The 27,960-nt window shown below is 39.5% G+C and overlaps 1 long non-coding RNA gene across 2 annotated transcripts in view; it reads right to left on the bottom strand.

Moving 5' to 3' along the window:
- Positions 1-2,283: 2,283 nt before the first annotated feature.
- The window catches only part of LOC101718670 (uncharacterized), a 74,100-nt gene continuing 48,423 nt past the window's right edge, over positions 2,284-27,960 (bottom strand). Inside the window, exons 8-9 of one of the 2 annotated variants that reach the window (XR_015453470.1) lie at positions 25,700-25,837; positions 2,284-14,339 (exon numbers count right to left, since the gene is read on the bottom strand). This is a non-coding gene — a long non-coding RNA (uncharacterized LOC101718670). The remainder of the gene's footprint in view (positions 14,340-25,699; positions 25,838-27,960) is intronic. The other variant, XR_015453469.1, reaches the window with a different exon arrangement.

Here is a 27,960-nt window from a genome sequence, read left to right as displayed (position 1 = left end):
CCATCTCATCTTTGACAAAGGTGTCAAACACCCTCACTGGAGGAAAGATAGCCTCTTTAATAAATGGTGCTGGAAAAATTGGGCTTCAACTTGCCAAAGATTAAAACTAGACCTATATCTCTCACCATGCACTAAACTAAAATCAAAATGGATTAAAGATCTAAATATTAAAACAGAAACTCTGAACCAGTTGGAACAGAGGTTAGGTAGAACCCTTGAAGACATCGGTGTAGGAAAAGATTTTATGAACAAAACCTCAGTTGCCTAGGAACTAGCACAAATAATCAACAAGTGGGATCTCTTCTTATTTAGAAGCTTCTGTATAGCAAGAGAAACCACCAGCAGTGTGAAGAGACAACCTCCAATGTGGGAAAAAAATCTTCACCTGCTGTTCCTCAGACAAAGGTCTACTATCTCGAATCTATAAAGAACTTAAAAAGATCAGACCTCCCAAATTTAAAGACCCAATCCAAAAATGGGCATCTGAAATGAACAGACATTTCTCAGGCAAAGAAGTAGAAATAGCAAATAAATACATGAAAAAATGTTCAACATCACTGGTCATTTGAGAGATGCAAATGAAAACAACACTGAGATTCCACTTCACTCCAGAAAGAATGGCTGCTATCATGAAATCAACCAATAAAAAATGTTGGTGGGGCTGTGAGGAAAGAGGAACCCTGCTCCACTGCTGGTGGGAGTGTAGACTGGTGCAAGCACTGTGGAAATCAGTATGGAGATACCTCAAAGATCTAGGACTGGAAGTCCCATTTGACCCCGCTATTCCACTGCTAGGGATCTTCCCCAAAGAATTAAAGGAATCATACCACAGTGATATATGTGTGCCCATGTTCATAGCAGCACAATTTGTAATAGCTCAAACTTGGAAACAGCCCAGGTGCCCATCAACTGGAGACTGGATAAAGAAAATGATTTTTTTTAATAAAATGGAGTCCTACTCAGCCATAAAAAATGAGAAATTAGAGACATTTATAGCTAAGTGGATGCACATTGAGGCGATACTCTTAAGTGAAATAAATAGGACACACATGTATAAATACTGAATAGTTTCTCTGGTGTGAGAAACTGAAAGAGTAAATAAGGACTAAAACGTATAATAGGTAATGTGAAATAGGAAGAAAAGGGGCAAAGGGGAAGGAAGTGGGAGGGCTAGAGGAAAGGATAGAAGGGAATGGGATTAATATGAGAAAATGGAAAAAAGAAAAAAAATCTTTGTAAATAGGGAGGAGTGGAGGGGTTGAAGGGAGGGCTGGGCAAAGGTGAAAAATAAGAACCAAGAGAGACTATGTAAAGGTACAAATTTCCAATGATGAATGTCATTATATTGTATACCTAAAATGTACCAATGATTAGAATGAATAATTGATTATGCAAAATAGGAAGAAAAGGTCCAAAGGGGTAGGGGTAGTGGGAGAGGCAGGGGAAAGGAAAGAAGGGAAAGGAAAAATGCTGAGAAATGGAAAAAATGGAAATAAAGTCTTTGTAAATAGGGAAGGGTGGAGGGGGTGAAGGGAGGGCTAGGAATAGGGAAAATATAAGAACCAAGATGCATTATGTAAAGGTACAATACCCAGTGAGAAATGTAATTGTGTTGTATACCTAAAATGTACCAAGAAAAGAATTTAACAACATCAAAAAAAGAATAGAGAAAACATGTCGGGGATTTAGCTCAGTGGTTTCGCCCCTGCTGCGCAAGCACAAGGACTGGAGTTCAATCCCCGGTAACAAAAAAAAAAAAGAAAAAAAAGAAAATATGAAGTTTATATACGTTGGAGTACTACTCTGCCATAAAGAAGAATAAACCTGGGCCATTTGTAGGCAAATGGATGTACCTTGAGATCACAGTAAGTGAAATAATTCAGACGTACAAACTGAAATAATGCAAGGTTTCTCTTATATGAGAAGCCCAAAATATAAATAAAAGAAAAATAACAGATGTATAATAGGGAATAGGGAGATAAATCTTTTGCAAATGGGAAGGGGACCAAGAGATACGGGTAGGGGGAGAGAGGAGTGAGGAAAAGAATAATAAAAAATAAGATGTTTTATGTACATATAGCAGCTCCCCACATGAAAGGTGATAATCATGTAGTACAAAAATGTACAAACAAAAATTAAAAAGAAACAGAAAATATAATAATTTTATTGAAGACTTTAAAAGAACAATTGGAAATATAGCAAAGCATGATATTCCAACACAATCTTAATGATATGAACCTGCCAAGTCATCTAAAATGTGCTCTATAAATTTAATAAAACTTCAATCAAAGTTCCAAAATAAATAAATTAACATATACTTCCTGGTAGAAATCATTTCAATGGATTTGAATTTACACACTTAAGTTTAGCTTTTATAAAATTGAATGTTTCCGGAGAAGGGCAGGGAAAGAAAAATATGGAAACAAATCAGAGAGGGAAATTGCAAAGTCTGTGTGTGTGTGTGTGTGTGTGTGTGTGTGTGTGTAGAATTTTTTTACGTGTGGTACATGTATGGGTACACAGATAAGAAAATGTAGAATGAAAAGAAGCCAAATCTAGGCTGTAGCAAGAAAGTCTTGTGGATTTAAAAGACTTGTCTAGAGAGAGTTGCTATTTAGAGCTTGTGAATAAGTCTTCCAAATTCTGACTCCACTTGCAACAAGGGCAAAGGTGATTACCATTTGTGTAATCTATTCTCAAATCCATCACTGTTCCACTCTTCCAGCAGATGATTTCTAAGAACCTAAAATGTGCATAGCACTGCAGGAGCTGTGGCCAACTCACCAAGGTGCAAGATATTTTTACTAGTCTCCGTGAGCTTAGAGCTTTATTTGGAGGACGACGCATGCTGTTAGAGATAATCAAAGCTGGCTACGAGTTAGTAGTGGTAAATACTGATTTTAGTCTGTGATATACTATGGCAATAGGGAAAAGAGTCCAGCATGAACTGAGCTCACCTCGATTTATACAGAGATGACCAAAGTTTAAAAGGGAGGATGAGGGCTAGGGACAGGAATAAGGGGGACTTAATAGAGTCAGAAAAGTAAAAAATTACAAAAAGTGGAAAGCAGGGATTGGACCACACGAATCCACATGGATTTGCTAATCAGCACTCACTGAAGTTAAGCTCCCATTCTCCCATAAAGCCTGGAAAATGGATTCCATCTTCATTGTAGAACAGGCAGCAAATTCATTCTGTGGCCTTGAATATTCTCATGCAGGTATTTAAGGGGAGACTAGGGTCATAGCAGGAACGAAGCCTCGTGTTACAAACTGTGTTAGTGTCTAAGTCTTTGTCAGCCAAAGGTGAGGCCTAGCCAAAAACAGGGCTCAGGGAAGCCTGGCTAGAGGTTGGTCAAGGACAGAATCTTTGTCAATACACAAGTTCTAATATGAACACCACCATGAAACATAGAGCAATCCAAAGTCTAAGCTGGGGTTACAGTATATAAATGCCCACATAGTGCCTAATGGAAAAATGCTAAATCATCTCATATCTAGGGATCTGAGAGATATGAATAATAAGAGATATAAATTCATGGCCATCTCTGTAGACTGGACTCAGGACAAGGAAACCAGAGATGAGAAACTTCAAGCATGGAAGGATTAGTATAGTTTTCATGATGAAACAGATCCAGTCATTTTTGTTTGTTAGTTTTTCACCAGTTTGTTTTAGATTGCATTTATCAGATATGGGATTCAGGACAGAAATCACTGAGCACATTTATAATAAAATGCAAGTCAATCTCTATTTCTAACAGGCCTTTCTTTCAGCCCCATTCCTACTCCAAACCAACAGGGAAACAAACACATGACTTCATGACCAGCTCACACTGTGATCACTGTGAGTGGGAAACTAGATCTTGGCTGGGCACACAGCAGTTTCAAAGGGGCCAGTTTGGTCGTCAATAAAAACTGGTCATTATAGCACATGTGAGACCTGACCCTCCTTCAGGAACCTGCCCAGAGTGGCCAAAGCTGGTCTCCTGAATTAGAAACTGTCCAGAAGGAAAAACACTCTGGGCCAAGGGACTTTCAAAAGTCTTTTCTTGCTCTACAAGAAAACCAGGCCAAAAACAGCAGCCAGAGTAGACTCAAATTTATAAAAGCTATCTAGATTCTACCCCAGGAATGTGAAGGATACTCAGTCCTTTCTTAAGTAATATCTTTTTATTCAATTTGCTTTTTAAAAAGATAAATTCACTGTTGTGTTTGAGTCACTGTCCCTTTTCTATAATTTTAAAAAATAATTGTGTTATATTAAAATAAAAGCCAAAAATATGGTATAATCTGTGCTTTGAGCATGGTTAAATGTGTCCCCAGGGGTTCTTGTGTTGGAGACCTGGTCTCCTATGTGGCAGTCTTAAGAGATGGGGGCTTCAAGACGTGAGGACAAGGAGCAACTCCTTAGGTTTAGGGGGTGCTGTCCTCCAAAGGAATTAACTGGTTCTTGTGGGATCCCTGGGTTACTTCTTGCAAGAGCAAATTGTTAGAAAAGCCTGCGCCTGCTCTGTGACTCACTCTCTGTATTGTGATGTGAGTTCTTTCTGTCATACACATTCTCACCATGACACCATCTGCCATGAGGTCTGTACCAGAGCTACATGGGCTTTCAGCCCCCAAAGCTATGAGCTAAATAAACCTCTTTTCTTTACAAATTATATAGCCTCAGGTACTTTGCTACAGCAACAGAAAACTAATAGATGCCATAGGAGATAACAGTTTTTAAACAAGGAAGTTATTTTTCCTTTCTTCTTCTACCTAGTTTGCCTTACACAGGGCATAGTGCTCACAGCTCTTTGGATCTTAGAACCCGTGTGCAGCCATGACCCAGTTTTCCTTTTTTGCTGGGAGAGATGGCATCCCTTCATTCTCACTCAGACCTTGTGCTGTTGCTACATGTTTTTTTAAATTGTAAATTAAGTCCACTATTGTAAATAAGCTGAAAAAAATGCATAGCTTTGGCTAGTGCTGACTAGATTTCCTTGTTTTAAACTCTATTGTGTGGGCAACAGAGGTGAAGCAAAGATAAACTTGGAATATGTGGGAGGCTGGCTCCCCATTTGTATATTTTGTCCTCCTCCTCCTTTGGCTCCACCTCTTGGAAACATAGCCAGGTAGGTGCAGCACCTAGGACCTTAATGTCTCCCTTCTAGAACCTCCACTTCTGCCTCTTTTTTTTCCATTAAGTTTATTGATACATTTTAGATATAAAATATCACTTCTACCTCTTATGCTTCCCTGAGGATGTAAGCATCATTTAAAAACACATCTGCGTCATTCCACTTTCTGGTGAATATACTTCTTTCTAGTTTCTCAATCAGGAAGACCTACAGTGGTGGACACAGGTGACCTGTGAACCAGTGAGGTGACTCCAGTGTGTAGATTTGCTGGTCACCATGCTTGTGACCAGGGACAAGCAGCAGAGAGCACATTCTGAGGTGATGGGGCCCCTGTCGCTGCCCACTGATGCCCTGGGGGACACAGACTGAATGAGAGGTTTCAAGGAAAGCTCTAGCTCTAGAGTTTGCTGTGGGATGTTCTGATTTTCCAGGGCTGGCTTAATTGCTTAAAACACTGTGAGAGCCAAGTAAACTATGTCTGAGGTTGCATCAACCTCCAGGCTGCCAAGTAAAAGCTTTGTTGTGCTCATGGCTCCCACCTTGAATGACATGAATACCTGCTGTTTACAAGGGAATTAGGCAAATGAAAACACATGGGCCATTTGTATGGATATCTACCTGGTTGCCTTTATGCTTTAGAAATTTAACACAGAGGTATGAGTACTTGAGTTAGGTATAGTAACTTCTGCATTTGTAGGTGAAAAAGCATGCTCAGCCACCTCCTCAGCACACTAATGGCGAATGTCCAGCTGCCCCTCAATGTAAGGACCTAGGGTGTTTACAACTCGCCCTCTGTATGCATAGGGGATTTGTTCTAGGACTTCCTGCCATGGATGCCCAAATCCTCAGGTGCTCAAACCCCTTTTATGAAATAGCATATTGCCATATAACTCAGGTACATCCTCACATTTAAGTTAAATCATTCTGAGTTACAATACTTAATACAATGTAAATAGTTCCTATCTGTATTGCTTGGGAATAATGACAGGGAAAACAATCTGTGCATGTTCAACTTAGACACACCATTACAGGCATGACTGCAAGCTATAGGAACAAGACAGGAGACAAACCATGCTCAAATAACACTTGCTAGGATGAGCCTAAGGATCCGTGAAGTGGCCAGAGGCTACGGCAGGGTGTGCCGCACAGCGCTTCATTTGCATGGATTCAGCTCAGGGCTTGACATACAGCAAATTCAGGTTTGCCTTTTGGAACTTTCTCAAATTTGTTTCTAATATTTTTGATCCCTGGTTGGTTTAATCCATGAATGTACAACCTGAGGGTAGGGAGGGTTGACTGTAATCCCTCCCCACATCAAAGCCAAGGATAGAGTTAAGCCAGGAAAAGAATCTTGAAAAATGTTGTTTCTGCATTTGCATGATAAATAGTACTTCTGGAACAGAAATTACAAAACTGGCAAAACCCCAGCAAAAGACTTCCTGATTTTTGGCAAATATGTCACTAGTGCTAAGAGGACAGAAGGTCTCAGCGCAGCATGGCAGAGAGAGGAGAGTACAGGGCAGAACATGGATCACACTCTTTTCTCCCTCTGCTGGGAAAGGAGGGATGGGCCTAGCTAAGAAAACCCAGGGTGGACTGGGACAGACTAGACTTTGGAGCAAGGGGGACAGGTCTAGGAGAAAGCTGCTGAGTGTGCTGTAAGGATAAACTACCATTCAACCCAGATCATCAGGGGAAACATATTATATGGGAACTGTAGAAAACTGCTGTCCAGTTTGGATATGATCTGTCCCTTCCCTTCCTAAACCCTCTCTCTCTTCTCCAGCTCACTCCAACACAAGGCATCCTGCACATTTAATATCATGCTGCTCTCTGGCTACCCAGTGCTACCGTCCCCTCCCACTTCCATCCACGCACCCGACACACTGGGCCTCCTATTAAAATCTCCACAGTCTCCAGCCTAGCTCAAACTGACTCAATTATCTAATTACAAGAGAGGAGTCTCTTCAACTTCTAGAGCAATGCTGTCCAATAAAAATATTATTTCAGCCACAGATATAATTTAAAAATTTCTCCTCACCACGTTTTAACATGTATGAAGAAACAGGCAAAATTATTTGTAATAATATATTTTATTTAACCCTATGTTCCCCAAATCATGTAGTATTATATTTTTTAAAGTTTTTAGGAAATATTTTACATTCTTTTTGTTTTGTGTGCAGTCTTGAAATCCAGTGATTACAGCACATCTGAAGTGTTCAAAAGCCATATGACCACTGTTTGGGTAACATAGCTTGAGAGTATGAAGAGAGAAATTTTTGTAATATACTGATCAAATTTCCATGTCAAAGTCTTTGTCACTCAGACAATACATTTTGCCTAATATATCTCATACTGGCATTTTTAAATAAAAATTCAAAATGTTTTTGACAAATTAAAACGGATCATTGAATCTGGCAGACTGAAAGTCAATTAGACTAAATGTAAAATTCTTTATTTAGACTCTCAAAGTCAATCATATAAATATTAAATGAGGGAGACTGTCTTGATAATTCATGTGAAAAAAAATCTGCTTTTAAGTTAACCACAATCTAAGAAGAACTGCACTGGGAGTGGATTTTTAAAAATTGACACAGTGCAGAGAATAATCTAGAACACAGGAAGTAATTGGTCAGATCCAGGGCTGGATTAAGAGGTGTTCTGCCAAGCAGATGTCCAGACCTCCACTATAAGATGCCCAATATTACTGGATGTTCAAGAAGCAGGAAGAAATGTCATTTATCAGAACTCTTAGTTGAATGTGACACTTTCTGATAAACTCATTGCAGTGAGGGCTGAGCTTGCTGAACACACATCTGAGTCAGAACTGAGGGTCCCTAACTGGCTTGCAAGTTGACTTTGTCCCTTGGTTAGTATGACAATATGCATAGTAGAAGGCTAGATCTCCTTACTCCAATAGTCTAAAATATAAAAAAGATAATAAAATGTGAAAAAAACTCAAAGGGTTAGGATTGACATATTAAAAGAACAACTTTTAAAAAGTCATAGTAGATGCAGATTACAGGGAGAAATTTCAGGTTTTTCAGGTACCTTGTCAAATGCCAAAATGAGCCCTGTTACTGTCATCGGCCCCAGGCAGGCTGAGAGGAAAAATACACGGAGTCAGTGTTTCTGCTGAACATCACTGTGACTGCTTCACCTATGCACTCTTCAGCCCCGATTTTGCAAACTCACATGCAGATTCCTCTACAACCAGCAGTTAGATCCTGGGAATGTGTGAGATTTGGGCCAGGAAAGTCCAACTGATTGGAAGAAGTATCGACAATCTTCTTGAGAGTGCAAACTTATGGTACAATGCTTCCCATCTTTAGAAAATGCCCTTGAAATAATTGTATCAGAAAGTATAATAGTTGCTGTTTTTAATCCAAAGACTCCTTTATGATAATGCATATATAATTATAACTGGGAAAATCACAAGTCAGGTCACCTTCTACTTTTGTAGCTAAATATGTTGAACTATTGAACCCACAAAATAATCCAGTACTTCAGCAGTTTTTAATCAGCTCCATTTTAAGAGTATAGAGGTAGGGAAATTGTCCTTCGGGGAGCAAACTGACAGCACTATTGCCACTATGTGATTCTAGCACAGATAGGAACATTAATATTGCTAGATTAGCCGATGAAACAAAAGACCTCTATCTTTCCAAACCCAATAGTCACCTCAACCTCATCTTACACACCCTCTAAACAGCTTTTGATCCAGCTGACCACATCCTATTTCTTGAGTTACTCCGTGCTCTAGACCTCCTGGACACCATGCCTTTTGGGGTAATTGCATTATTTTTTCCACGTATTCACTGCTTATTCTTGTTAGAGGATGACACCTCCCGGCCCTAGTCATTCTGGGAGAATCTCTAAGGGCCCTCAAAAGTTTCTGCCATCGTGCCTTCCCCTCCACTGCAGCGTGCCTTGTTAGGCACGTCTACAGTCAGGGTTGGGAAGGAAGAAGATGTGGAATACAGCCATAGCAAAACTGTAGCTAACATGTCGCTTGAATGAGAAATCCTTGTGTTTTCTTATAAGGTATTGAGATGTGGGATGGTTTGTTGACACGGCAGCAGTGAATAATGCACCACCCTCCACTTTCCTCCAGCCCCCGTGTTCTGGCTGCACCTCTCCTGCTTTCTAAAGGAAGCCTCTCCTCACCTCCTCTTGTCTTCTGCCAGCACTGAGGGTACCCAGGTCTCTAACCCTGCCTTCTCCAGGCAGGGTTTAGCAAGCTGTGGCCCTCAGATCAAATGTGTGTGGTCTGTTTTGGTGTGGTCCTAAAGCTAGGAATGGCTTTTACACTTTTAAAAGACAGAGGAAGGTGGGGTGGGTTTAGCTCAGTGGTTCCATGGCTGCTGCACAAGAGCAAGGACCTGAGTTCGATCCCCATTATCCAAAAATAAAAAGATGGGGAAAAAAAAAAAGACGTGTATACCTAGACTGTATGATCCCCGATGGGAAAAGTTTGACCACCTCCTATTCTATCTTTATACATATTTCAAATGTAGTTTACCCCAAACAAAACTTTGACATTCCATCGCCAAAATTTGTTTCTCCCTCATTATCCCCCCTTTTTAGTAAATGACATTTCTACTTCACAGCTGCTTAAGTTAACAAGCTGAGATAGAAGTCAGCCATACGTCCTCTCTCTTTCACACCCACCTGCAGTCTATCAGTCTTTTTGTTGATTCTCCTGTAAAATAAATTCTAAACCACATGGCTTTATAGCACCTCCCCTGTTAAAATCCCAGTCCAAGCCACCATCATCTCTTGTCTGGAACCATTGTGTTCTCTTAAGTGGGCTCTTGCTGCCCATCCCCATTTTTTTTCATGTACCGCAGCCAGAATGACCTTCTCAGAGTGCCTATCGGGTGGCAGAACTTGCCTGTAAAAGGCCAGCAATGGCTTCCCATTCTCCATGGCCTCTGGGCCTCCCGGTGATCTCATCCCTGATCTCATCCTTCCACCTACATCTTCTCACACTTATCTCTTACCCTTCACACTGCGGTCCCTCTGGGCTGCCTTCTGTCCCTCTAACACACTAGGATCGCACCATCTCAGAGGTGCCTGGGTTATTCTCCTCCTCAACTTTCACATGGCTGCTTGTTCACATCATTTAGAGTTGTTTTCCATTGTTTTCCTCAGAGAGTCCTTCCATGCCTTTGCAATGAAATTGAAATTGATCAGTTAGAGAGCATACTTCATCACTCCTTTTCCATTTCTGACCCAAACACTCAGGTCATCTATTCTTTGGATTAATCATCTGAACTGGAATTATCACTTGGAACCCACTTAGAATCTATGAGTCACATTTTGAGATTCCATTTATGTTTTCCTATAGCCTAGGGAGCAGTAATTGATGTCCTGAGGTTGCTTGAGCTAGGAGACAAAAATATAGAAGCCTTAAAATCTGTATGTGCCTTTTGTAGACAAAGGAAATGTTCAGTTTATTAGGAGAAAAGTAAGAAGTGACGAGGGTGTGGCAAAGCCACCTGGTCGTCAGAATAATATTCCTTTGTTGGAAATGCCTGTCTGAACCTAAAAAATAATTTGAAAAGTTAATAAGGTGCAATTTTTCAGGTAGACATCTAATTGGCTTGTCCCAAGTAGAATTATGCAATACTGAACAGCTCTCTACCTAGGACATGGAGGCTACTTCTGTTTCATTCACAGGAATCCCTGACTTCATCTCTCTCTCTCTACTGTTGTGATCAGAATTGAAGTTTTAAAATTTCTTCTATATGTCTTATGATACTAATTTCTATTAAGTTGCAAATCTTCCTGGGTAAAGAAACAGGTTAGATATTTAAAAGAAAGCAATTGGCATTTATTAAATACATAATACATAGCAAGTCCTGCGTTAGAAATGTCACATGTTGCTGTGGTTTGGATGTGTTCCACAAAAGCCCATGTGTTAAAGACTTGGTCCCCACTTTGTGGTGCTACTGGAAGATGATGAAAACTTCAGGAAATGGGGCCTAACTGGAAGTCCTCTGGTCATATGAGGCATGCCCTTAGAGGGAATATGGGGACCACGGCCTCTCCTTTTTCTCTGTTTCCTGTATGCCATGAGGTGAGCAGTTTCCTTTGCCACATGCTCCCACTATAAGATGCTGCCTCACTATGTCCCAAAAGCAATGGGACAACTGATATTTGATCAGTGATAATCTGTCTCTGATGATGACAAGGAATCACTTGTGCTAATGGGAATGATAGTTTAAGTAGAGTGAAGAAAAGCCATGGACTAAAATATCCAAGACTGTGAGCCAAAATAAACCTTTCTTCCTTATAAATTTGTTATCTCAGGTATTTTGTCCCAGTAACAGAAAGCTAACATACTTTTGTTTCTCTTACTTTGTTCTTACAACTCTATCATCATCCTCATTTTATGGAAGAGGAAAAAAAAAACACAGAGAGATTAAGTAAATTTATTAATGGTCAAAAAGATAGAAATTGGTCCCTGGGAATAGAATTGAGTCTGCCTATATCTTAAATCATAGTTCTTTCCACTCTATTATGTTGGATCCTTATTTTACTATAGATACTTAGGGTAGAATAAAAGTTGCAATGAGGAGAAGAAAGCAGGAGTTTAACTGATGCCTTCACTGGTAAACATTATGGACTGAGCATAGGAAAGAAAGCTGGGCATACAGGTATTGATTTAGAATCCTAGATTTAATCTGTAAAAAACTACAATATCAGTGGGCTGACCAGCCCACTTTGCATGCAATGGAATTGAACCTCAGAGAAGGGATGTGATCTTTCTAATGTGAAAGAATAATTTTTAAGATATCTTAATAGGATACTTACACTGCATTGTACTATGACTACAAACAATCCCAACCCCAGTCATCTCAGGAGTTTATAATAAAGATATATTTCTCACTCTTGCTACACACTGGCTGTGGGTTGGCTTTGGGTTGCAGTTCTGTACAACCGCAATTTGGCTGTTGGTCCCTCCCACCTACCTTCCTCATTCTAGAACCCAGGCAGAAACAGTGGTCTCCATCAGGAGCATACTCTTCTCTTGGCGGAGAAGAAAGACCATAGGGAGATTATGGAAATAAAGTAGTCCTGAAAGCTTGTGGTTAGCTGGTGCATCACATCATGATTGCTCACATACCATGGGCCAAAGCAAGTCACGGGAATAACCCAACATCAGTGATGAGGAGAACAGATATTTTCCTACAGGGGAGCACAGAAAATCACTTAAAATCAGCAGGGTCATCAAATGCTCTTGTAGAAGAAAGGAGTAAATCACTGAGATCTACTATTTGTGGGGCTGGGGATTTAGCTCAGTGGTTCTGCCACCTGCCTTGCAAGAGGAAGGACCTAAGTTCGATCCCTGGTACAAAAGAAAAAGAAACTATATTTGTGTTTCATTCACACTGAGTTTTGTTATCCCTGGTGTATTCTGATCCCACAGGGGAATATGTGTTGCCAAGGTAAAAGCATAGCTTGGCGGTTTTGATTTTTGAAAAGCTAAGCTGGTTGGGATGTCTCCAGAGGGGATGAAAAGAGATGTGAGAACCTTGAAGAGAGAAGAAGGAAAAGGCAGAGGAGAGGCATTTTATTTAAAAAAAAAGAACAGGATTTTTCTGATGTGGTTGTCCCAAGAATTGCAAAAATCAGCTGTAACTTGTAATCTTACAAATGTAGCAAGACTTCATGAAACATGCTTCCAGCCTGGTGACAAGTCCAGCTTGGTGAGGGATTGATTCTTCATGTACTCAAAGAACACAAGCTTTCCTCAAAGACACTAGATAGTGGAAGAGTCCAGGAACATCACAATACCCTGGGCTGTGAGCAGAGCCAAACCATCCCAAAATTAAAGTTTCTGCTAACTTCTTGAGATGGGAATGTATTTGATTTAAAGAAATAAAATAAGTGAGTGATTTGGGGAAACATGGTAAACAAGAATCCACCAGCAGAGGCAGAAGGTGCTGAGAGACTGAATGAAAGGGTGGGAAAATCCAGTATTGCAAGGAATGGACAGACGTATATGTTGGGCACCAGCAAGACAGTGTTGTTTGGAAGAATCCCTAAACCTGTCAGAGTAAGGGGTTTATACACTAAGGCAGAGAAAGGAGGCCTGTGGTCAGCTGCAAGGTACAAATTTCCTCTGACTTATCAACATGTCTAGCAAAAGTTAACAGTCAAGGTATCACTGTCCAGCACAAATTTTTCAGGTGACTGTCCTAATGACTTTGTCTATCCTATAGGGTTTGGGATACTTGCCAGGACCACCTGGTGGGCAGAAGGTGGTTATGACCAAGGAAGCTGTAGTAATGTCAAACTGGACTCTACAGTGTCCATTTCTTTCATCTCAAACTATGGAGTAAAATTCATGCATCAAGATCCTGCAGTTAGTAAGGGACACAATTCTTTATACTCTCATTCAACCAACTGTTCGTCATTCTCTGCAACAAACCTTTGTCGGGTTGCTAGGGCTGACATTACAAAGTCCAGTATACTGGTGTCTGAAGCAAAGAAATGTATTGTCTCATTTCTCTGAAGGTTAGAAGCCCAAGATCAAGGTGTCAGCATGGCCGTGCTCCCTATGATCTTTGGGAAAGACCTCTTCTAGTTCTCTCTGCCAGATTCTGGAAGTTTCTTGACCTGTTGTAACACAAATCCCATCTTCACAAGATCTTCTCTTAGTGTGAGAGTCCATGTCCAAGGGTCCCCTTTACATCAGAATATTAATCATATTGGATTAAAGGCTCACCTTATCGCAGCATGACCTTATTCTCCTGCCAAAAAGCCAACAGCCATTCCCCTTGGGATATGGCTTTGGCCAAGGAACACATCCTATAGGAATCTCTCAGAACAATGGACTTAGTGTGCAGGTTGTTTCTCCCAGTTAATCAGGCAGCCAAGGCAGTATTTCCAAAAGCAGAAGAAAGCTAGCAAACTCCAGAGCCTAATGGCCTCAGAGGCGTCTATAATGCTCTGGAAAGGATCAGGGTAGCCAGAGGCCTGCTTATTGCATCTTCACAACTTTCAGGAACTCTCTTGGTGTGAGATATCCATTTCTCACATGAACTCAATTCATGCCAAGAAATCTACGCACATGAGGCCTCCCGCCTCAGTCAATTACCACTTGCAACACTTCTGTCACCTTCCCCTTCTTTGTAAAGACAGGAGCAGCAGCATCCTGGTGTGATTTGAAAAGTTCATGGAACTTAGGAACAAGTTCTTGAGAACCTGAAATTAAGAAGAAGATGAATTTGAACAAGCTGGAGAAGGATAATTCCAAGATAGTTTATGAACATTTTTTCACCATGGTTCTTTCCTGTAAGAAAAAAAAAAAAAATACACTGAGAAGCTCCTTGAATCAGTTGACTTATTGTAGAATTTGGAATTAGACAACTGATTTTACTTTTTTTGTGTGCTGGGAATGAAACCCGGAGCTTTGTGCATACATACACTCTACCACTAAGCTACACTGTAGCCCCATGAACACCTGGCTTAAAGGCCATGGCTTCGTCTTACATCTGACACTTTTTTTAAAAAAGGGAAAACCCATTGAGTTTTAGTCATTAAATATATACAGCTTTTTGTATGTCCATCATACCTCAATTAAAAAGTTTTTTAAAAAATTTAAAGTGAAGGAGATTGGATGGTCAGCAGAGAGCTTCAGCTCTAAACGGCCATCTCAGATTCCTTCACCCTCTACAGTCTCCTTTTCACTGGGGATACACCCCTCTTCCGGGTTCCAGATCAGGTAAATAGTACAGGTCTCCATGAAGAACTCTGTGTTGTGATCTGGCTATGGCTGCCCTGCCACTTTGGCTCACAAGGAGACTTGGTCAGGGAACAAAGAGATTGGCCACCAGCACACCAGCTTTTCCTCCTCTTCCTTCTGTTGAGGGGCATCTTCAACTGTTCTTTATAGTGATGAACCCTATCTATCCTGGGATTGGCCATCTAATTAAATGGTCGCTGAATATGTCCCACTTCAGGTTGTGATCTAGACATCTCTGGAATGTTCCAGTCCAAGGAGATGTGTACCAGAGGAGCAGCACAGAGAGGGTAGAGAGCTCAAGCTGTGGAGCCTAATGGCCTGGGTCTGAGTTCTGGTTCTCCTATATGCAATCTGTATTAAACAAAATACCTTAATTAACTTCTGTCCTTTTATACTTATTAATATTTTATAATGTTAAAAAGCTTAGTATTAGTAAATAATTAGTACTATTACTAATTGCACCAGCATATGACTTAAACTTGGTCTAGGTGAGAATGAGATTTTTTTAACCTTTTACTTCTTGTTTCTTTTTAGTTGAAGATGGAATTTTAATGCTAAACTTTTGATATTTTGGGTGGATTTCAGAGGCAAGGTGAAAGAAAAAAATTCCTGTAGTTTTCCATCTAATAACTGACCATTTTATGACCATGATCTCCAAAATCTCAATGTTCTAGTGGAAAGATTGTCTTTAAATTTACTCAATCTATGATATTCTGTCTCATCTCACTTTCCCTTGTGTCTGAAAAGGAGGCAACGTTCTTAAACTATTGTGGGCAGGAAGAAGCAGGATCTGGCATAACACATGGCCACTTGGAGCAGCCTGGACATGACCAGAGGGGAAACAGTCTCATGTGGTAGAATGATTATGATCAACCAGGTTAAAGTCCAATGCAGTGCAGCATAGTGTCTGGTGTTGGGGCTGACTACAATGGACATGCAGGCATGGGTGTCCCTTCCATAGTAATAGGGTTGTCGATGGCAGTGGCAGATAGCTGACTTTAGATAGGCAATGGCTCAACCCTTGAATTGAGGAGGAAATAGAGTCCAGGTCTCCTGAAGGCTGATGAGAGCTACATGGTGTCCCACTTACAACAGAATACAGGTTCTGTCAAATAATGATGGGGAGAAAACAAAAAGGGACAAAAACCATTCATCAGACATAGGCACAATGGAAGGCAAAGTTACCAGCAAAATGGATTTGATGTAACCATAAGACCTTCTATCTCTATTATCTATTGTCAAGGCCTTTGCCAAGAGAAGAACAGGAGCAGGAGGACCAAACCCATGAGTGCAGTCCACATGCTCAGGTGAAAAATGAAGTTGCAAAGACTAAATGACCCTCAGTTTCTGCCCTCAAATTTATCAGTACCAGAAATTCCTAAGAATCCAGCAGGGTGAGCTGATGATCTGTGTCCCACCTACTGGCCAATAATGAAAACAGAAATGCTTCAAATGGGCATTTCCTGTGATGTTTTTTTAGGAAAAGAAATTCCAAAACTTCCCTCTGTAACTAATTCTACTGTTTATTTTCTACTCTTGTTTGTGTCTGATTTAAAGCTCTCAACTTTGATTAAAATTGGGTCAAGTATACACAAAAAGTCATGCATATACTTGTCAGTACTCTCAAAGAAAGTCCTTATCTGCTTCCAGTTTGAAATCATGTTACATTATTCAACAGTTTACAGACTATATATGATGTTCTAGGCTTTATTAATTAAAAATGAATAAAATACAATCTCACTTTTGGGAAGCATACAGTAGAGTTTGTAACTGCCTTTTTTGAAGATAAATCCATCCCACTTCCTGTAAACTTATTCAGCAATAGAAGTTTGGAAAAGACAGAAAGCTGGAATGAGAAGATGGAAGTAATCAGTAAAAAGAAAAGTAAGAAAGCATGCGGTGATGAACTTCATCTTTCTTGTTTCTGGTATTTGCCTGCAGAGAGGACTAGGACTGCCACAGCAGGATGCATTGAGGTCACCTCATTCATTTTAGGCCAATCACACAGGATGAAAGCCAAGATCATTAACGCTCTAATGAATGAGAGACAAAAGTTGCTATGTGTGTAACAGACTGTTACACATATGACCTTTGCCCCCACCTAATGACAACAAGAGCAACAAAGACACATAGACACATAAACACATATAACTACCCTCCTCCTGCACACACATAGGAAGCTTTATATATAAAAACCCAAAAGCAAATAATTATGAAATATTATAAAGGCAAATTATCTAGATTATTTGTGTTCATTTTCTATGTGTCAAAAACTAATCAGAGCATAAACAGATGACCATCTACAACATTATAAGAGCTTTAATATATAGGAAGTTGAAGAATAAATTGGTAGTTGAAGAATAAAAAGACTAATAAATAGCTAAATTGGCTCAAGAGATGGATAGAAGAAATTCACGAAAGAAAGAGAAAATGGTTAAATATATAGAAAGAAATTCATTCTCTCTAATAAGTTAAAAATTAAAATGATAATAGATCAAACTCATAATGATAACTTATAACACAATTCTAACAATAAGATGCCAGTTTCTCCTTATTAAATTGACTAATATTTTATACAAGTTGCAATGGTGGCCAAAGTGTAAGATTTAGGCGTGTTCTGATATGGTATAAAAGGGTTTATTGGCTCACTGTTCCTAAAACTCGGACAAGACACAACCACTCTGGATCCCAAGGTCCTTGTCTGCATAACTCAGAAGAAGGCCTCTGAGGGCCCTCTACGTTCAGTGGGTTGTGATTTATTACACTTCTAAACTTCAGGTCAGCAGAACTCTCTTGGCTGTTTTGTGACTAAACTCTAGCAATAACTTTCTTTGTACAGAAACAGTGACATTAATGGAGAGAATATTCAAAATTATATGCTTTTGTACAACAATTTTTTCCCTAAAACCTTTAGTTCTTGTAAGAGGAAAAGGAGAACAAAAGAAACCAACAAAGTGCAAACAAATATGAACATGAAAAACCTGCCCATAGCCCACCATTCTTAGTTTAATAGTGTGCTGGGTTTTGTTTTTTTGATGATGTTGCTTGTGAACAGATGTGTCTATGACTTTATATGACAAAGATAATAAATACAGTAGCCCTTTCTGCTGATAAATTATTCTTATTTTATTAGATGGGATTAAATATAAATATTTTATGATCATAAGGGATACCATGACTCTCACATGTCTCTTCACCTTACCACTCTGTATTCCTTCAATCGATATTTATTTAGAGCTTCCCATATGATAGACACTGTTCTGGGGGCTGGATACATAATCAAGCACAAACCAAGGCCTTTCTCTTGTAGAGCTCACATTCTTATAAGAAAAAAAACAGACTGTAAACAGTATGGAACATCATGTATCAGGAAAGAGCATACCAAGTAGAAGGAAGAGCAAAAGTAAAGGCCCTGAGGTAGGGGACATGCTTTAAATATTCAAGGACTAGCAAAGAAGTCTGTTTGGGAGGAACAGAGATAATGAGAGTGATATGCAGATAGGTGGTGAGAGCTGATAGACAGCAAGGTGTGGGACAGATGTCAGGCCTTATGGGGTGAGCATACCTCTCACTTGCCTGGCAAAATCCTGAATGACTATTGTTCATGGATGATTTATAGTAACTCCCCTGCTCACTCTTAAAACTGGCCATATTTGAAGGATAAATTATATGGTCACTACTTAGGGACCATCATATTTACATATTAAATATATTGTTTATTCAAATATATTATTATGTATTATATCAAAATATTCAATATCAAAATAATTTTGTATATACAAAATATTTATAAACATTTATTTTTATTTTATTTTGTGGCATTTTTGAGTTAGGGTCTTGTTATGTAGTCTGGGGTGTCTTTGAACTCACTATGTGGCTCAGGCTGGCCTCAAAGTCAGCCTCCTGAGTGCTGGGGTTACAGGCATGTGCCACCAGGTCCAGCTAATAATTTATTTTTAAACTATACAATTTGTTTAATATTGAAAATATAATATTAAAATCTACCATTAAAATTGAGATCTGCCATAGTGTCATAACTTTCTATTTTATTTTCATATATACACATTTATTTTTTTCTATGTTAGTCTGTGTATAAAGTTTTATGATTATTACCATCAACCTTCTGCATCTGTGAGTTCCAAATTTGCAGGTTCAACAAACCTTGAATCAAAAATATTTTTAAAAATAGAAAATAACAGCACAATAATAAAAAAATTACAAATAAAAAATAATACAGTGTAATTACTTACATTGCATTTTCAATGTATTAGGTATTATAAATAATCAAGAGATGAGGCACGCCCTACCGAGGTCCCCAATCACATGGAAGATGCCGAATCAGCCCGCTGCAGACAGGTAGGTCTGTGCATACCCTACTGAGGTCCCGAGTCATGTGGAACATGCAGAATCAGCCCGCGCCCCGGCAACAATCCACTGGACCCCCACCCCTGCTCCTCTGTACAGCCACCTGGTTCCACACTACAAAGACGCAGAGGACACTGGACCACCAGACCACGGTGCTGAGTCCCGCTGCTCCTGGCCCCGAGGTAGGGGCTAGTGAGCCACTGTCACACTGCTCCTGGTCAAGAGGAAGGGGCTTCCCATCCACCATCCCACCCACCGCTCCCAGCCCAGAGGATAGCGATTTGGGGCCACCTTCTGTCCCACTGCTCCTGGCCCAGAGGAAGGGGCTTCCAAGCCACCATCCCTCCCACCACTCCCGGCCCAGAGGTAGGTGCTGCTGAGCCACCATCCCACTGCTCCTGGACTAGAGGAAGGGGCTTCCCAGCCACCATCCCTCCCGCTGCTCCCAGCCCACAGGAAAGGGCTTTTGGGCCACCATCCCTACCACTGCTCCCGTCCCCTGTCCCACCTCTCCCAGCTCAGAGGAGGTAATCTGTGTGGCACCATAACCCCCCACCCCAGTTGAAATGAGAAAACATGTAAATAAGTCTAAAAATCAGACTCCCAGATCACCTACAGCAACCCCAAAGGGAAATGAGATGGAACACCCTGATACTCAACCACCTGAACCCAATGAACTGGCAACAAAAGGGGATCTGGAAAAAAGGAAATCAGAAATAATTTCTCAGATAAAAGGAGAAATTGTGCCCCTAGTGCAAGACATGATTAATAAATCTAGAGAGGAGCTGAGGAACATGATGGAATCCCAACATAGGAAACAAATGGAATCCATAAAACAGATGCAAATAGATTTCCAGGACATGAAAAACTCCATTGAAAGTCTACACAGCAGAATGAGCCAATGTGAGGACAGAATTTCAGATGTACAAGATAAAATTGCAATTAGTGACCAGGAAAAGAAAAATTGCTTCAAAATTATAAGGGAACATGAGAAATCAATCCAGCAGCTGCTAGATGATGCAAAGAAGAATAACATAAGACTGATTGGAGTCAATGAAGAAACAGGAGAGAGTGCAGATGACATAAAAAATCTCTTCACAGAAATAATGGCAGAAAACTTCCCAAGCAGGGGAAAAGAGCTTGACATACAGATAAGTGAGGCATATAGGACTTCAAATAGCCTTGATCAAAAAAAATCTACACATAGACATATAATTGTTAAGATTCCAGAAACTCAACAGAAGAACATAGTTCTACAAGCAGTTAGAGAAAAGAAACAAATCATATACAAAGGAAAGCCCATCAGAATCACACCAAACTTCTCAACACAAACCATCAAGGCAAGAAGACTTTGGAGTGACATATTCCAAGCCCTAAACGAAAACAGCCTCCAACCCAGATTGATGTACCCTGAAAAACTATCTTTCAAAATGGATGGAGAAATAAGATACTTTCATGACAAAGAGCACCTTAGGAACTTCGTGAATACCAAACCAGCACTCCAAAGAATTTTACACAATTCTAGCCTAGGAAGAGATATTGAGGATCACAACCCCAGGAAGCAAAGCAGAATGAACCCATCTGGCATGACAAGAAATTAAATGTAAAGGGAGAGAACCCAACAAAAAGAAAAAGTCATGGCAATGACAAGTCAATAAGTTTCAGTTATAACCATCAACATTAATGGTCTCAATTCACCAATCAAAAGAAATAGACTGGCAGAATGGGTCAAGAAGCAATATTCAACAATATGCTGCATACAAGAAACACACTTAATTCAAAAGGAAACTCATAGACTGAAAGTTAAAGGGTGGAAAACAATACTCCATGTGACAGGAAACCCCAAAAAAGCAGGAGTAGCTATCCTCTTTGCAGATCAAGTAGATTTCAAACCAACACTGATTAAGAGAGAGAAACAAGGACACTACATCCTTGTAAAGGGAAGAATCCAAGAGGAAGAGATGACAATCATAAATATCTATGCACCAAACACTAGTGCACCCAACTATATAAAACAAATACTGACGGACATGAAAAGTCATATATGCACTAATACAATTGTAGTGGGGGACTTCAACACCCCACTGTCACAAATAGATAGATCAACTAGACAAAAAATAAGTAATGAAATACTAGAACTCAATCAAACTCTTGAACAAAAGAACTTAACAGATGTTTACAGAGTGTTCCACCCCACAAAATCAGAATACATATTCTTCTCAGCTGCACATGGGTCATTCTCCAAAATAGACCACATACTCACTCATAGAACATGTTTAAGTAAGTGCAAAGGAATTGAAGTTATCCCCTGTATATTATCAGACCATAGTGCAATGAAATTGAAGATCCATAGCAAAAGAAACTCAAAAAATTTCATAAACATGTGGAAATTGAACAACACATTTCTGAATAACCAATGGGTCACAGAGGAAATTAAAGAAGAAATCAGACAGTTCCTTCAATTAAATGACAATGACAATACAACATATCGGAATCTATGGGACACAATGAAAGCAGTCTTATGAGGGAAATTCATAGCAGTGAATATGCATATTAGGAAAACAGAACGAGCTCAATTAAACAACCTGAGGCTGAACCTCAAGCTTCTAGAAAAAGAAGAACAGGACAACCCCAGAGCTCATACAAGGGAGGAAATTATAAAGATCAGAGGAAAAATCAATGTAATGGAGACTAAGAGAATGATACAAAAAATCAACGAAACCAAGAGTTGGTTCTTCAAAAGAATCAACAAAATTGGCAAAACTTTAGCCAACCTTGTCAGAAAAAGGAAAGAAAAGGTCCAAATCCAAGCAATTAGGAATGAAAAGGGTGAACTAAAAATGTACCCAGGAGAAATGCAGAGGATCATCAATACCTATTTCCAGAACCTATATGCCAATAAGATGGACAACACTGAAGAAATGGACAGATTCCTAGATACATATGAATTACCAAAGTTGAACAAAGAAGACCTAAAAATTCTGAACAACCCAATATCAACCATTGAAATTGAAAATGTAATTAAAAACTTATCAACTAAGGAAAGCCCGGACCCTGATGACTTCACTGCTGAATTCTACAAGACATTTAGAGAGGAACTGCTGCCACTACTGTTTAAACTCTTCAATGAAATTGAAAGGGAAGCAATACTCCCAAATTCATTCCTGGATGCAAGCATCACCTTGATCCCCAAAGCAAAGAAAGACCCAACCAAAAAGAAGAACTATAGGCCAATCTCACTAATGAACATAGATGCAAAAATCCTTAATAAGATACTGGCAAACAGAATGCAGAAGATCATCAAGAAGATCTTACAACCTGATCAACCTGATCAAGTGGGATTCATCCCAGGAATGCAGGGATGGTTCAACATATACAAATCAATCAATGTAATACACTATATCAATAGAGCCAAGGACAAAAACCATATGATTATCTCCATAGATGCAAAAAAATCATTTGACCAAGTCCAACCTGCATTTATGATAAAAACCCTACAAAAAATTGGAATAGATGGTCTCTACCTCAAACTGATAGAAGCCTTCTATGAAAAACAAACAGCCAATATCATATTAAATGGTCAAAAACTGAAATCCTTCACACTCAAATCAGGAACAAGACAAGGATGTCCACTATCACCACTCTTGTTCAATATAGTTCTGGAAACATTAGCCATGGCAATTAGACAAGAGAAAGAAATAAAAGGAATAAAGATAGGAAATGAAGAAGTCAAATTGTCATTATTTGCAGATGACATGATACTCTATATAGAGGACCCCAAGAGCTCCACCAAAATTCTTCTAGACTTAATAACCAAATTCAGTCAAGTAGCTGGTTACAAGGTCAAAAAAAAAATCAATAGCTTTCCTCTACACCAATGACAGACTCACTGAGAGAGAAATAGGGCAAATAATTCCTTTCTCAATAGCATCCATCCAAAAAACTGAAATACCTAGGAATCAACCTAACAAAAGAAATCAAAGACCTCTTCTCTGAAAACTACGGCACTCTGAAAAGAGAGATTGAAGATGATATCAGAAAATGGACAGACATCCCCTGCTCCTGGGTAGGAAGGATTAATACAGTGAAAATGGCCATACTTCCAAAACTGCTATATAGATTGAATGCAATTCCAATTGAGATCCCAGCAGCATACTTCATAGACCTTGAGAAAACAATCCAAAAATTCATTTGGAACAAGAAGAGACCCAGAATAGCAAAAGCAATTCTAGGTAACAGAGACATGGCAGGGGTATCACAATCCCCAACCTGCAACTCTACTACAAAACTATTGTGATAAAAACAGCATGGTACTGGCAAAGAAACAGACCTGAGGACCAGTGGAACAGATTAGAAGATGCAGAAACAATGCCAGACACACTCAGCCATCTCATCTTCAATAAAGGAGTCAACCACCCTCACTGGAGGAAAGATAGCCTCTTTAATAAATGGTGCTGGAAAAATTGGGCTTCAACTTGCCAAAGATTAAAACTAGACCTGTATCTCTCACCATGCACTAAACTAAAATCAAAATGGATTAAAGATCTAAATATTAAAACAGAAACTCTGAACCAGTTGGAACAGAGGTTAGGTAGAACCCTTGAAGACATCGGTGTAGGAAAAGATTTTATGAACAAAACCTCAGTTGCCTGTGAACTAGCACAAACAGTCAACAAGTGAGATCTCTTCTTATTAAAATGCTTCTGCATAGCAAGAGAAACCACCAGCAGTGTGAAGAGACAACCCACAATGTGGGAAAAAATCTTCACCTGCTCTTCCTCAGACAAAGGCCTACTATCTTGAATCTATAAAGAAGTGAAAAAGATCAGACCTCCCAAACTGAAAGACCCAATCCAAAAATGGGCATCTGAAATGAACAGACATTTCTCAGGCAAAGAAGTAGAAATAGCAAATAAATACATGAAAAAATGTTCAACATCACTGGTCATTTGAGAGATGCAAATGAAAACAACACTGAGATTCCACTTCACTCCAGAAAGAATGGCTGCTATCATGAAATCAACCAATAAAAAATGTTGGTGGGGCTGTGAGGAAAGAGGAACCCTACTGCACTGCTGGTGGGAGTGTAGACTGGTGCAAGCACTGTGGAAATCAGTATGGAGATACCTCAAAGATCTAGGACTGGAAGTCCCATTTGACCCCGCTATTCCACTGCTAGGGATCTTCCCCAAAGAACTAAAGGAATCATACCACAGTGATATATGTGTGCCCATGTTCATAGCAGCACAGTTTGTAATAGCTAAAACTTGGAAACAGCCCAAATGCCCATCAACTGGAGACTGGATAAAGAAAAAATTTTTTTTAATAAAATGGAGTACTACTCAGCCATAAAAAATGAGAAATTAGAGACATTTATAGCTAAGTGGATGCACATTGAGGCGATACTCTTAAGTGAAATAAATAGGACACACGTGTAAATACCGAATAGTTTCTCTGGTGTGAGAAACTGAAAGTGTAAATAAGGACTAAATGTATAATAGGTCATGTGAAATAGGAAGAAAAGGGGCAAAGGGGAAGGAAGTGGGAGGGCTAGGGGAAAGGATAGAAGGGAATGGGATTCATATGAGAACATGGAAAAATAGGAACAAAATCTTTGTAAATAGGGAGGACTGGAGGGGTTGAAGGGAGGGCTGGGCAAGGGTGCAATATAAGAACCAAGAGAGACTATGTAAAGGTGCAAATTTCCAATGATGAATGTCATTATATTGTATACCTAAAATGTACCAGTGATTAGAATGAATAATCGATAATGTAAAATAGGAAGAAAAGGTCCAAAGGGGTAGGGGTAGTAGGAGGGGCAGGGCAAAGGAAAGAAGGGAAAGGAAAAATGCTGAGAAATGGAAAAAATGGAAATAAAGTCTTTGTAAATAGGGAAGGGTGGAGGGGGTGAAGGGAGGGCTAGGAATGGGGAAAAATAAGAACCAAGATGCATCATGTAAAGGTACAATTCCCAATGAGAAATGTAATTGTGTTGTATACCTACAATGTACCAATAAAAGAGTTTAATAAAAAAAAGAGATGAATTAAAGTATACAAGAGGCTGTGTGTACCTTGTATGCAAACATTATACCATTTTACAAGGTCCCTTGTATATAAGGAACTTGGGTACTCAGAAATATTTATATCTGCAGGGGTTCTGGCCTATTTCCCATAGATTCAGAGGAACAACTACTTGAGTTTTGTTTTTTTGTACTTTTTATTGTTTTTAATATCATTTTATACCTTTTGTTTTTAATTTTACTTTGTGTGACAATCTTTCCCATCCTGCTGTATTTTTTATGCTTTTCTCGTATCTCTTTTCTCATCTTTTCATATTAAACCTTACTGTAACTTCCTCAATTTTTAAGTGCAATCTTATAACAGGCAACTAAACTGTTCTCTGAAACACTTAAAGAATCTTTGTTCTGGGAGCAATTTTAACAGTTTTACTTACTTGGGCTTACTCTTAGAAATGCAGTGTAAATGCCTTCGACATATCCAAGGTGCTGAGATCATAAATTCTATGAACAGTTTTTCTCATTCATTCCTATGTGATACAGAGCTGGTCTTGCAGAAGAGCATCCACTCTGTTCTGAATAAACATAAGACCTTGGTAAATTTCTTGGAGCAAACAAACTAGGTTGTTGATGGCCTCTGCTCAGACCTCTGACTGACACCCTAGGCTTCAATGAGGTAGAGTGCAGAGAACAATCTCATGGACTGTTTTCTGCATACAAAACCTACATCAACAACATCTCAGCACACCTGAGATCCTCTGCAGTGATGATGGGCATGGCAGCAGTGCTGCTCACAAGCCTGTTTAAAGGCCCGACCCAACAATTTTAGGGTATTAAATACAAAGAAATACAAATAAAACTGCATTTGCCCGATTCTATCATTTCTTTAACATGTGGATAATGTCTTTGCCTGGGGTAACCTCAACAAATCTCCAGAAACCCTTTGCATTTTTCATTCTCCTCTCTCAGAAACTGGAGAGTAGTCCACACTTTGCATATTGGAAGCACCAATGGTTCCCTATTCTATTAATTTCAAAATTAAACTATGTGAAAAGACAAATACTCATAATGGTACAGAAAGAAAATAAATGGATTAAGTGATAGTCCTCTTCAAGTCTGTTTTGGTTATTCTAATTAAAATGAGAAGAAGAAAGAATAATACATTGGATTCCACTCCCAACTCTTCCTCTATGAACATTACTAAAAAAGAGCCTATAATAATATGAAACCCTAGGTAAGAAATAAGATAACCTTTAAAGGTCTTTGAAACAATAAAAGGGTGAAAATTTGCTTTGCTATAGAGAATTACTATGGATCATATAAGAAGGAAAGGTAAGGATTTTTGCAATCACATTTTTAAGTTTATATGTAATTGCTCAAGTTTGTAACTACTTGTATGTCCATGCATTTAAGGAGGAAAGATTTTGAACTTTTATGTATATCCCTGGACTGAGCAGGTAAGTAAATATCTGATTACTAGGCTTCTCACAGTGAGAGAATTGCAAACAAGGAAGAATGGGTTTGGATTGGGGATAGAGTTATTGTGCACTTATAGCTTTGTTTGCTTTTGTTTTTTGAAGTACTGGTGATTGAACCCAGTGGCTTACACTGAACTACATTCCCAGTCCTTTCTTATTTTTTATTTTGAGACAGGCTCTCCCTAAGAGGCTCAGTTGTCCAGGCTGGATTTGAACTTGTGATCACCTACAGTTTTTTTTATATTTATACAGAGGAAAACAGAAAGAGATGTGTGTATACTACATTTATTTCTTATCTCTGCTTACAAAGAGGACCCAGAAGTAATGTCACCCCAATACCAATGAGATCAACTAGCTCACAGAATATTCTAAATACTATTCTCCAAGAAAAGAGCTCCTTAAAGGGCTAACCCTAGATCTGCAGCAGAGAAGGAACAAGATGATCCAGGAACATTTGATATGTCATAAAGAAGGAAAGGGCTGAAGGAAAGACAGAGCTATGTCAGGGACACAGACATTCTTTGAAGTGGCTTCCAAGGACCAAATTGGGGATAATTTGAGCACAGGATAATAACTCTAATAATGTTATTAGTAGAGTAAAGTAATCTGTGAGTTATACTGTTATAAATAAATAATTTTAAAATAAAAGAGAGAGGCTGGGAGAACACAGAGGAGCCTGTGGGGACCACAACTTAGACATCCCTGCCCCTGCTCTCCTCAGCTGGAGACTTGGGATGTGCTAGGCCCACCAGAGCCTCCAGTGCAGCTGCACCTGTTAGCTCAGCATAGACCTGGGGAGCAAACTGAAGGAAGCATGAGGACTGGGCAGTCTGTGTTAGGATTTCTTCGGCTCTGCCTGCCCCTCAGATGTGATTGCTTGTGTGACCACTGACAGCTGATGTGAAAGAGGCTCGCTTTGCCCCACCTAAAGGTGCTTTGCTTCTTACTAGGAGTTACTCTGCTCACTTCGGGTGTCCTTTAAAAATTTCTTCATGAGTCTCACCATGTAGCCCAGGGTGGTCTGCACTGTTGCTTGCTCAAGCCCAGAAAGTTCACCCCAAAGCGCACGAGAGTCTAATGGTTGTGCTGCTTCCTTCTAGATATGGGGATGTGCCAAACATGGTAGCACATGTCTGTAATCCCAGCACTGGGAGGCTGAGGTCAGAGGATTGTGGAGAGTTTGAAGCCAGAAAGACCTTGTCTTAAAAAAATGGCGATAT

Source organism: Heterocephalus glaber, unplaced genomic scaffold (genome assembly GCF_053883595.1).
Source record: "Heterocephalus glaber isolate CG9 unplaced genomic scaffold, H.glaber_assembly_v1.0 deba00001461, whole genome shotgun sequence".
Classification (NCBI taxonomy): domain Eukaryota; kingdom Metazoa; phylum Chordata; class Mammalia; order Rodentia; family Bathyergidae; genus Heterocephalus; species Heterocephalus glaber.
This window is presented reverse-complemented; position numbering and strand designations above follow the sequence as displayed.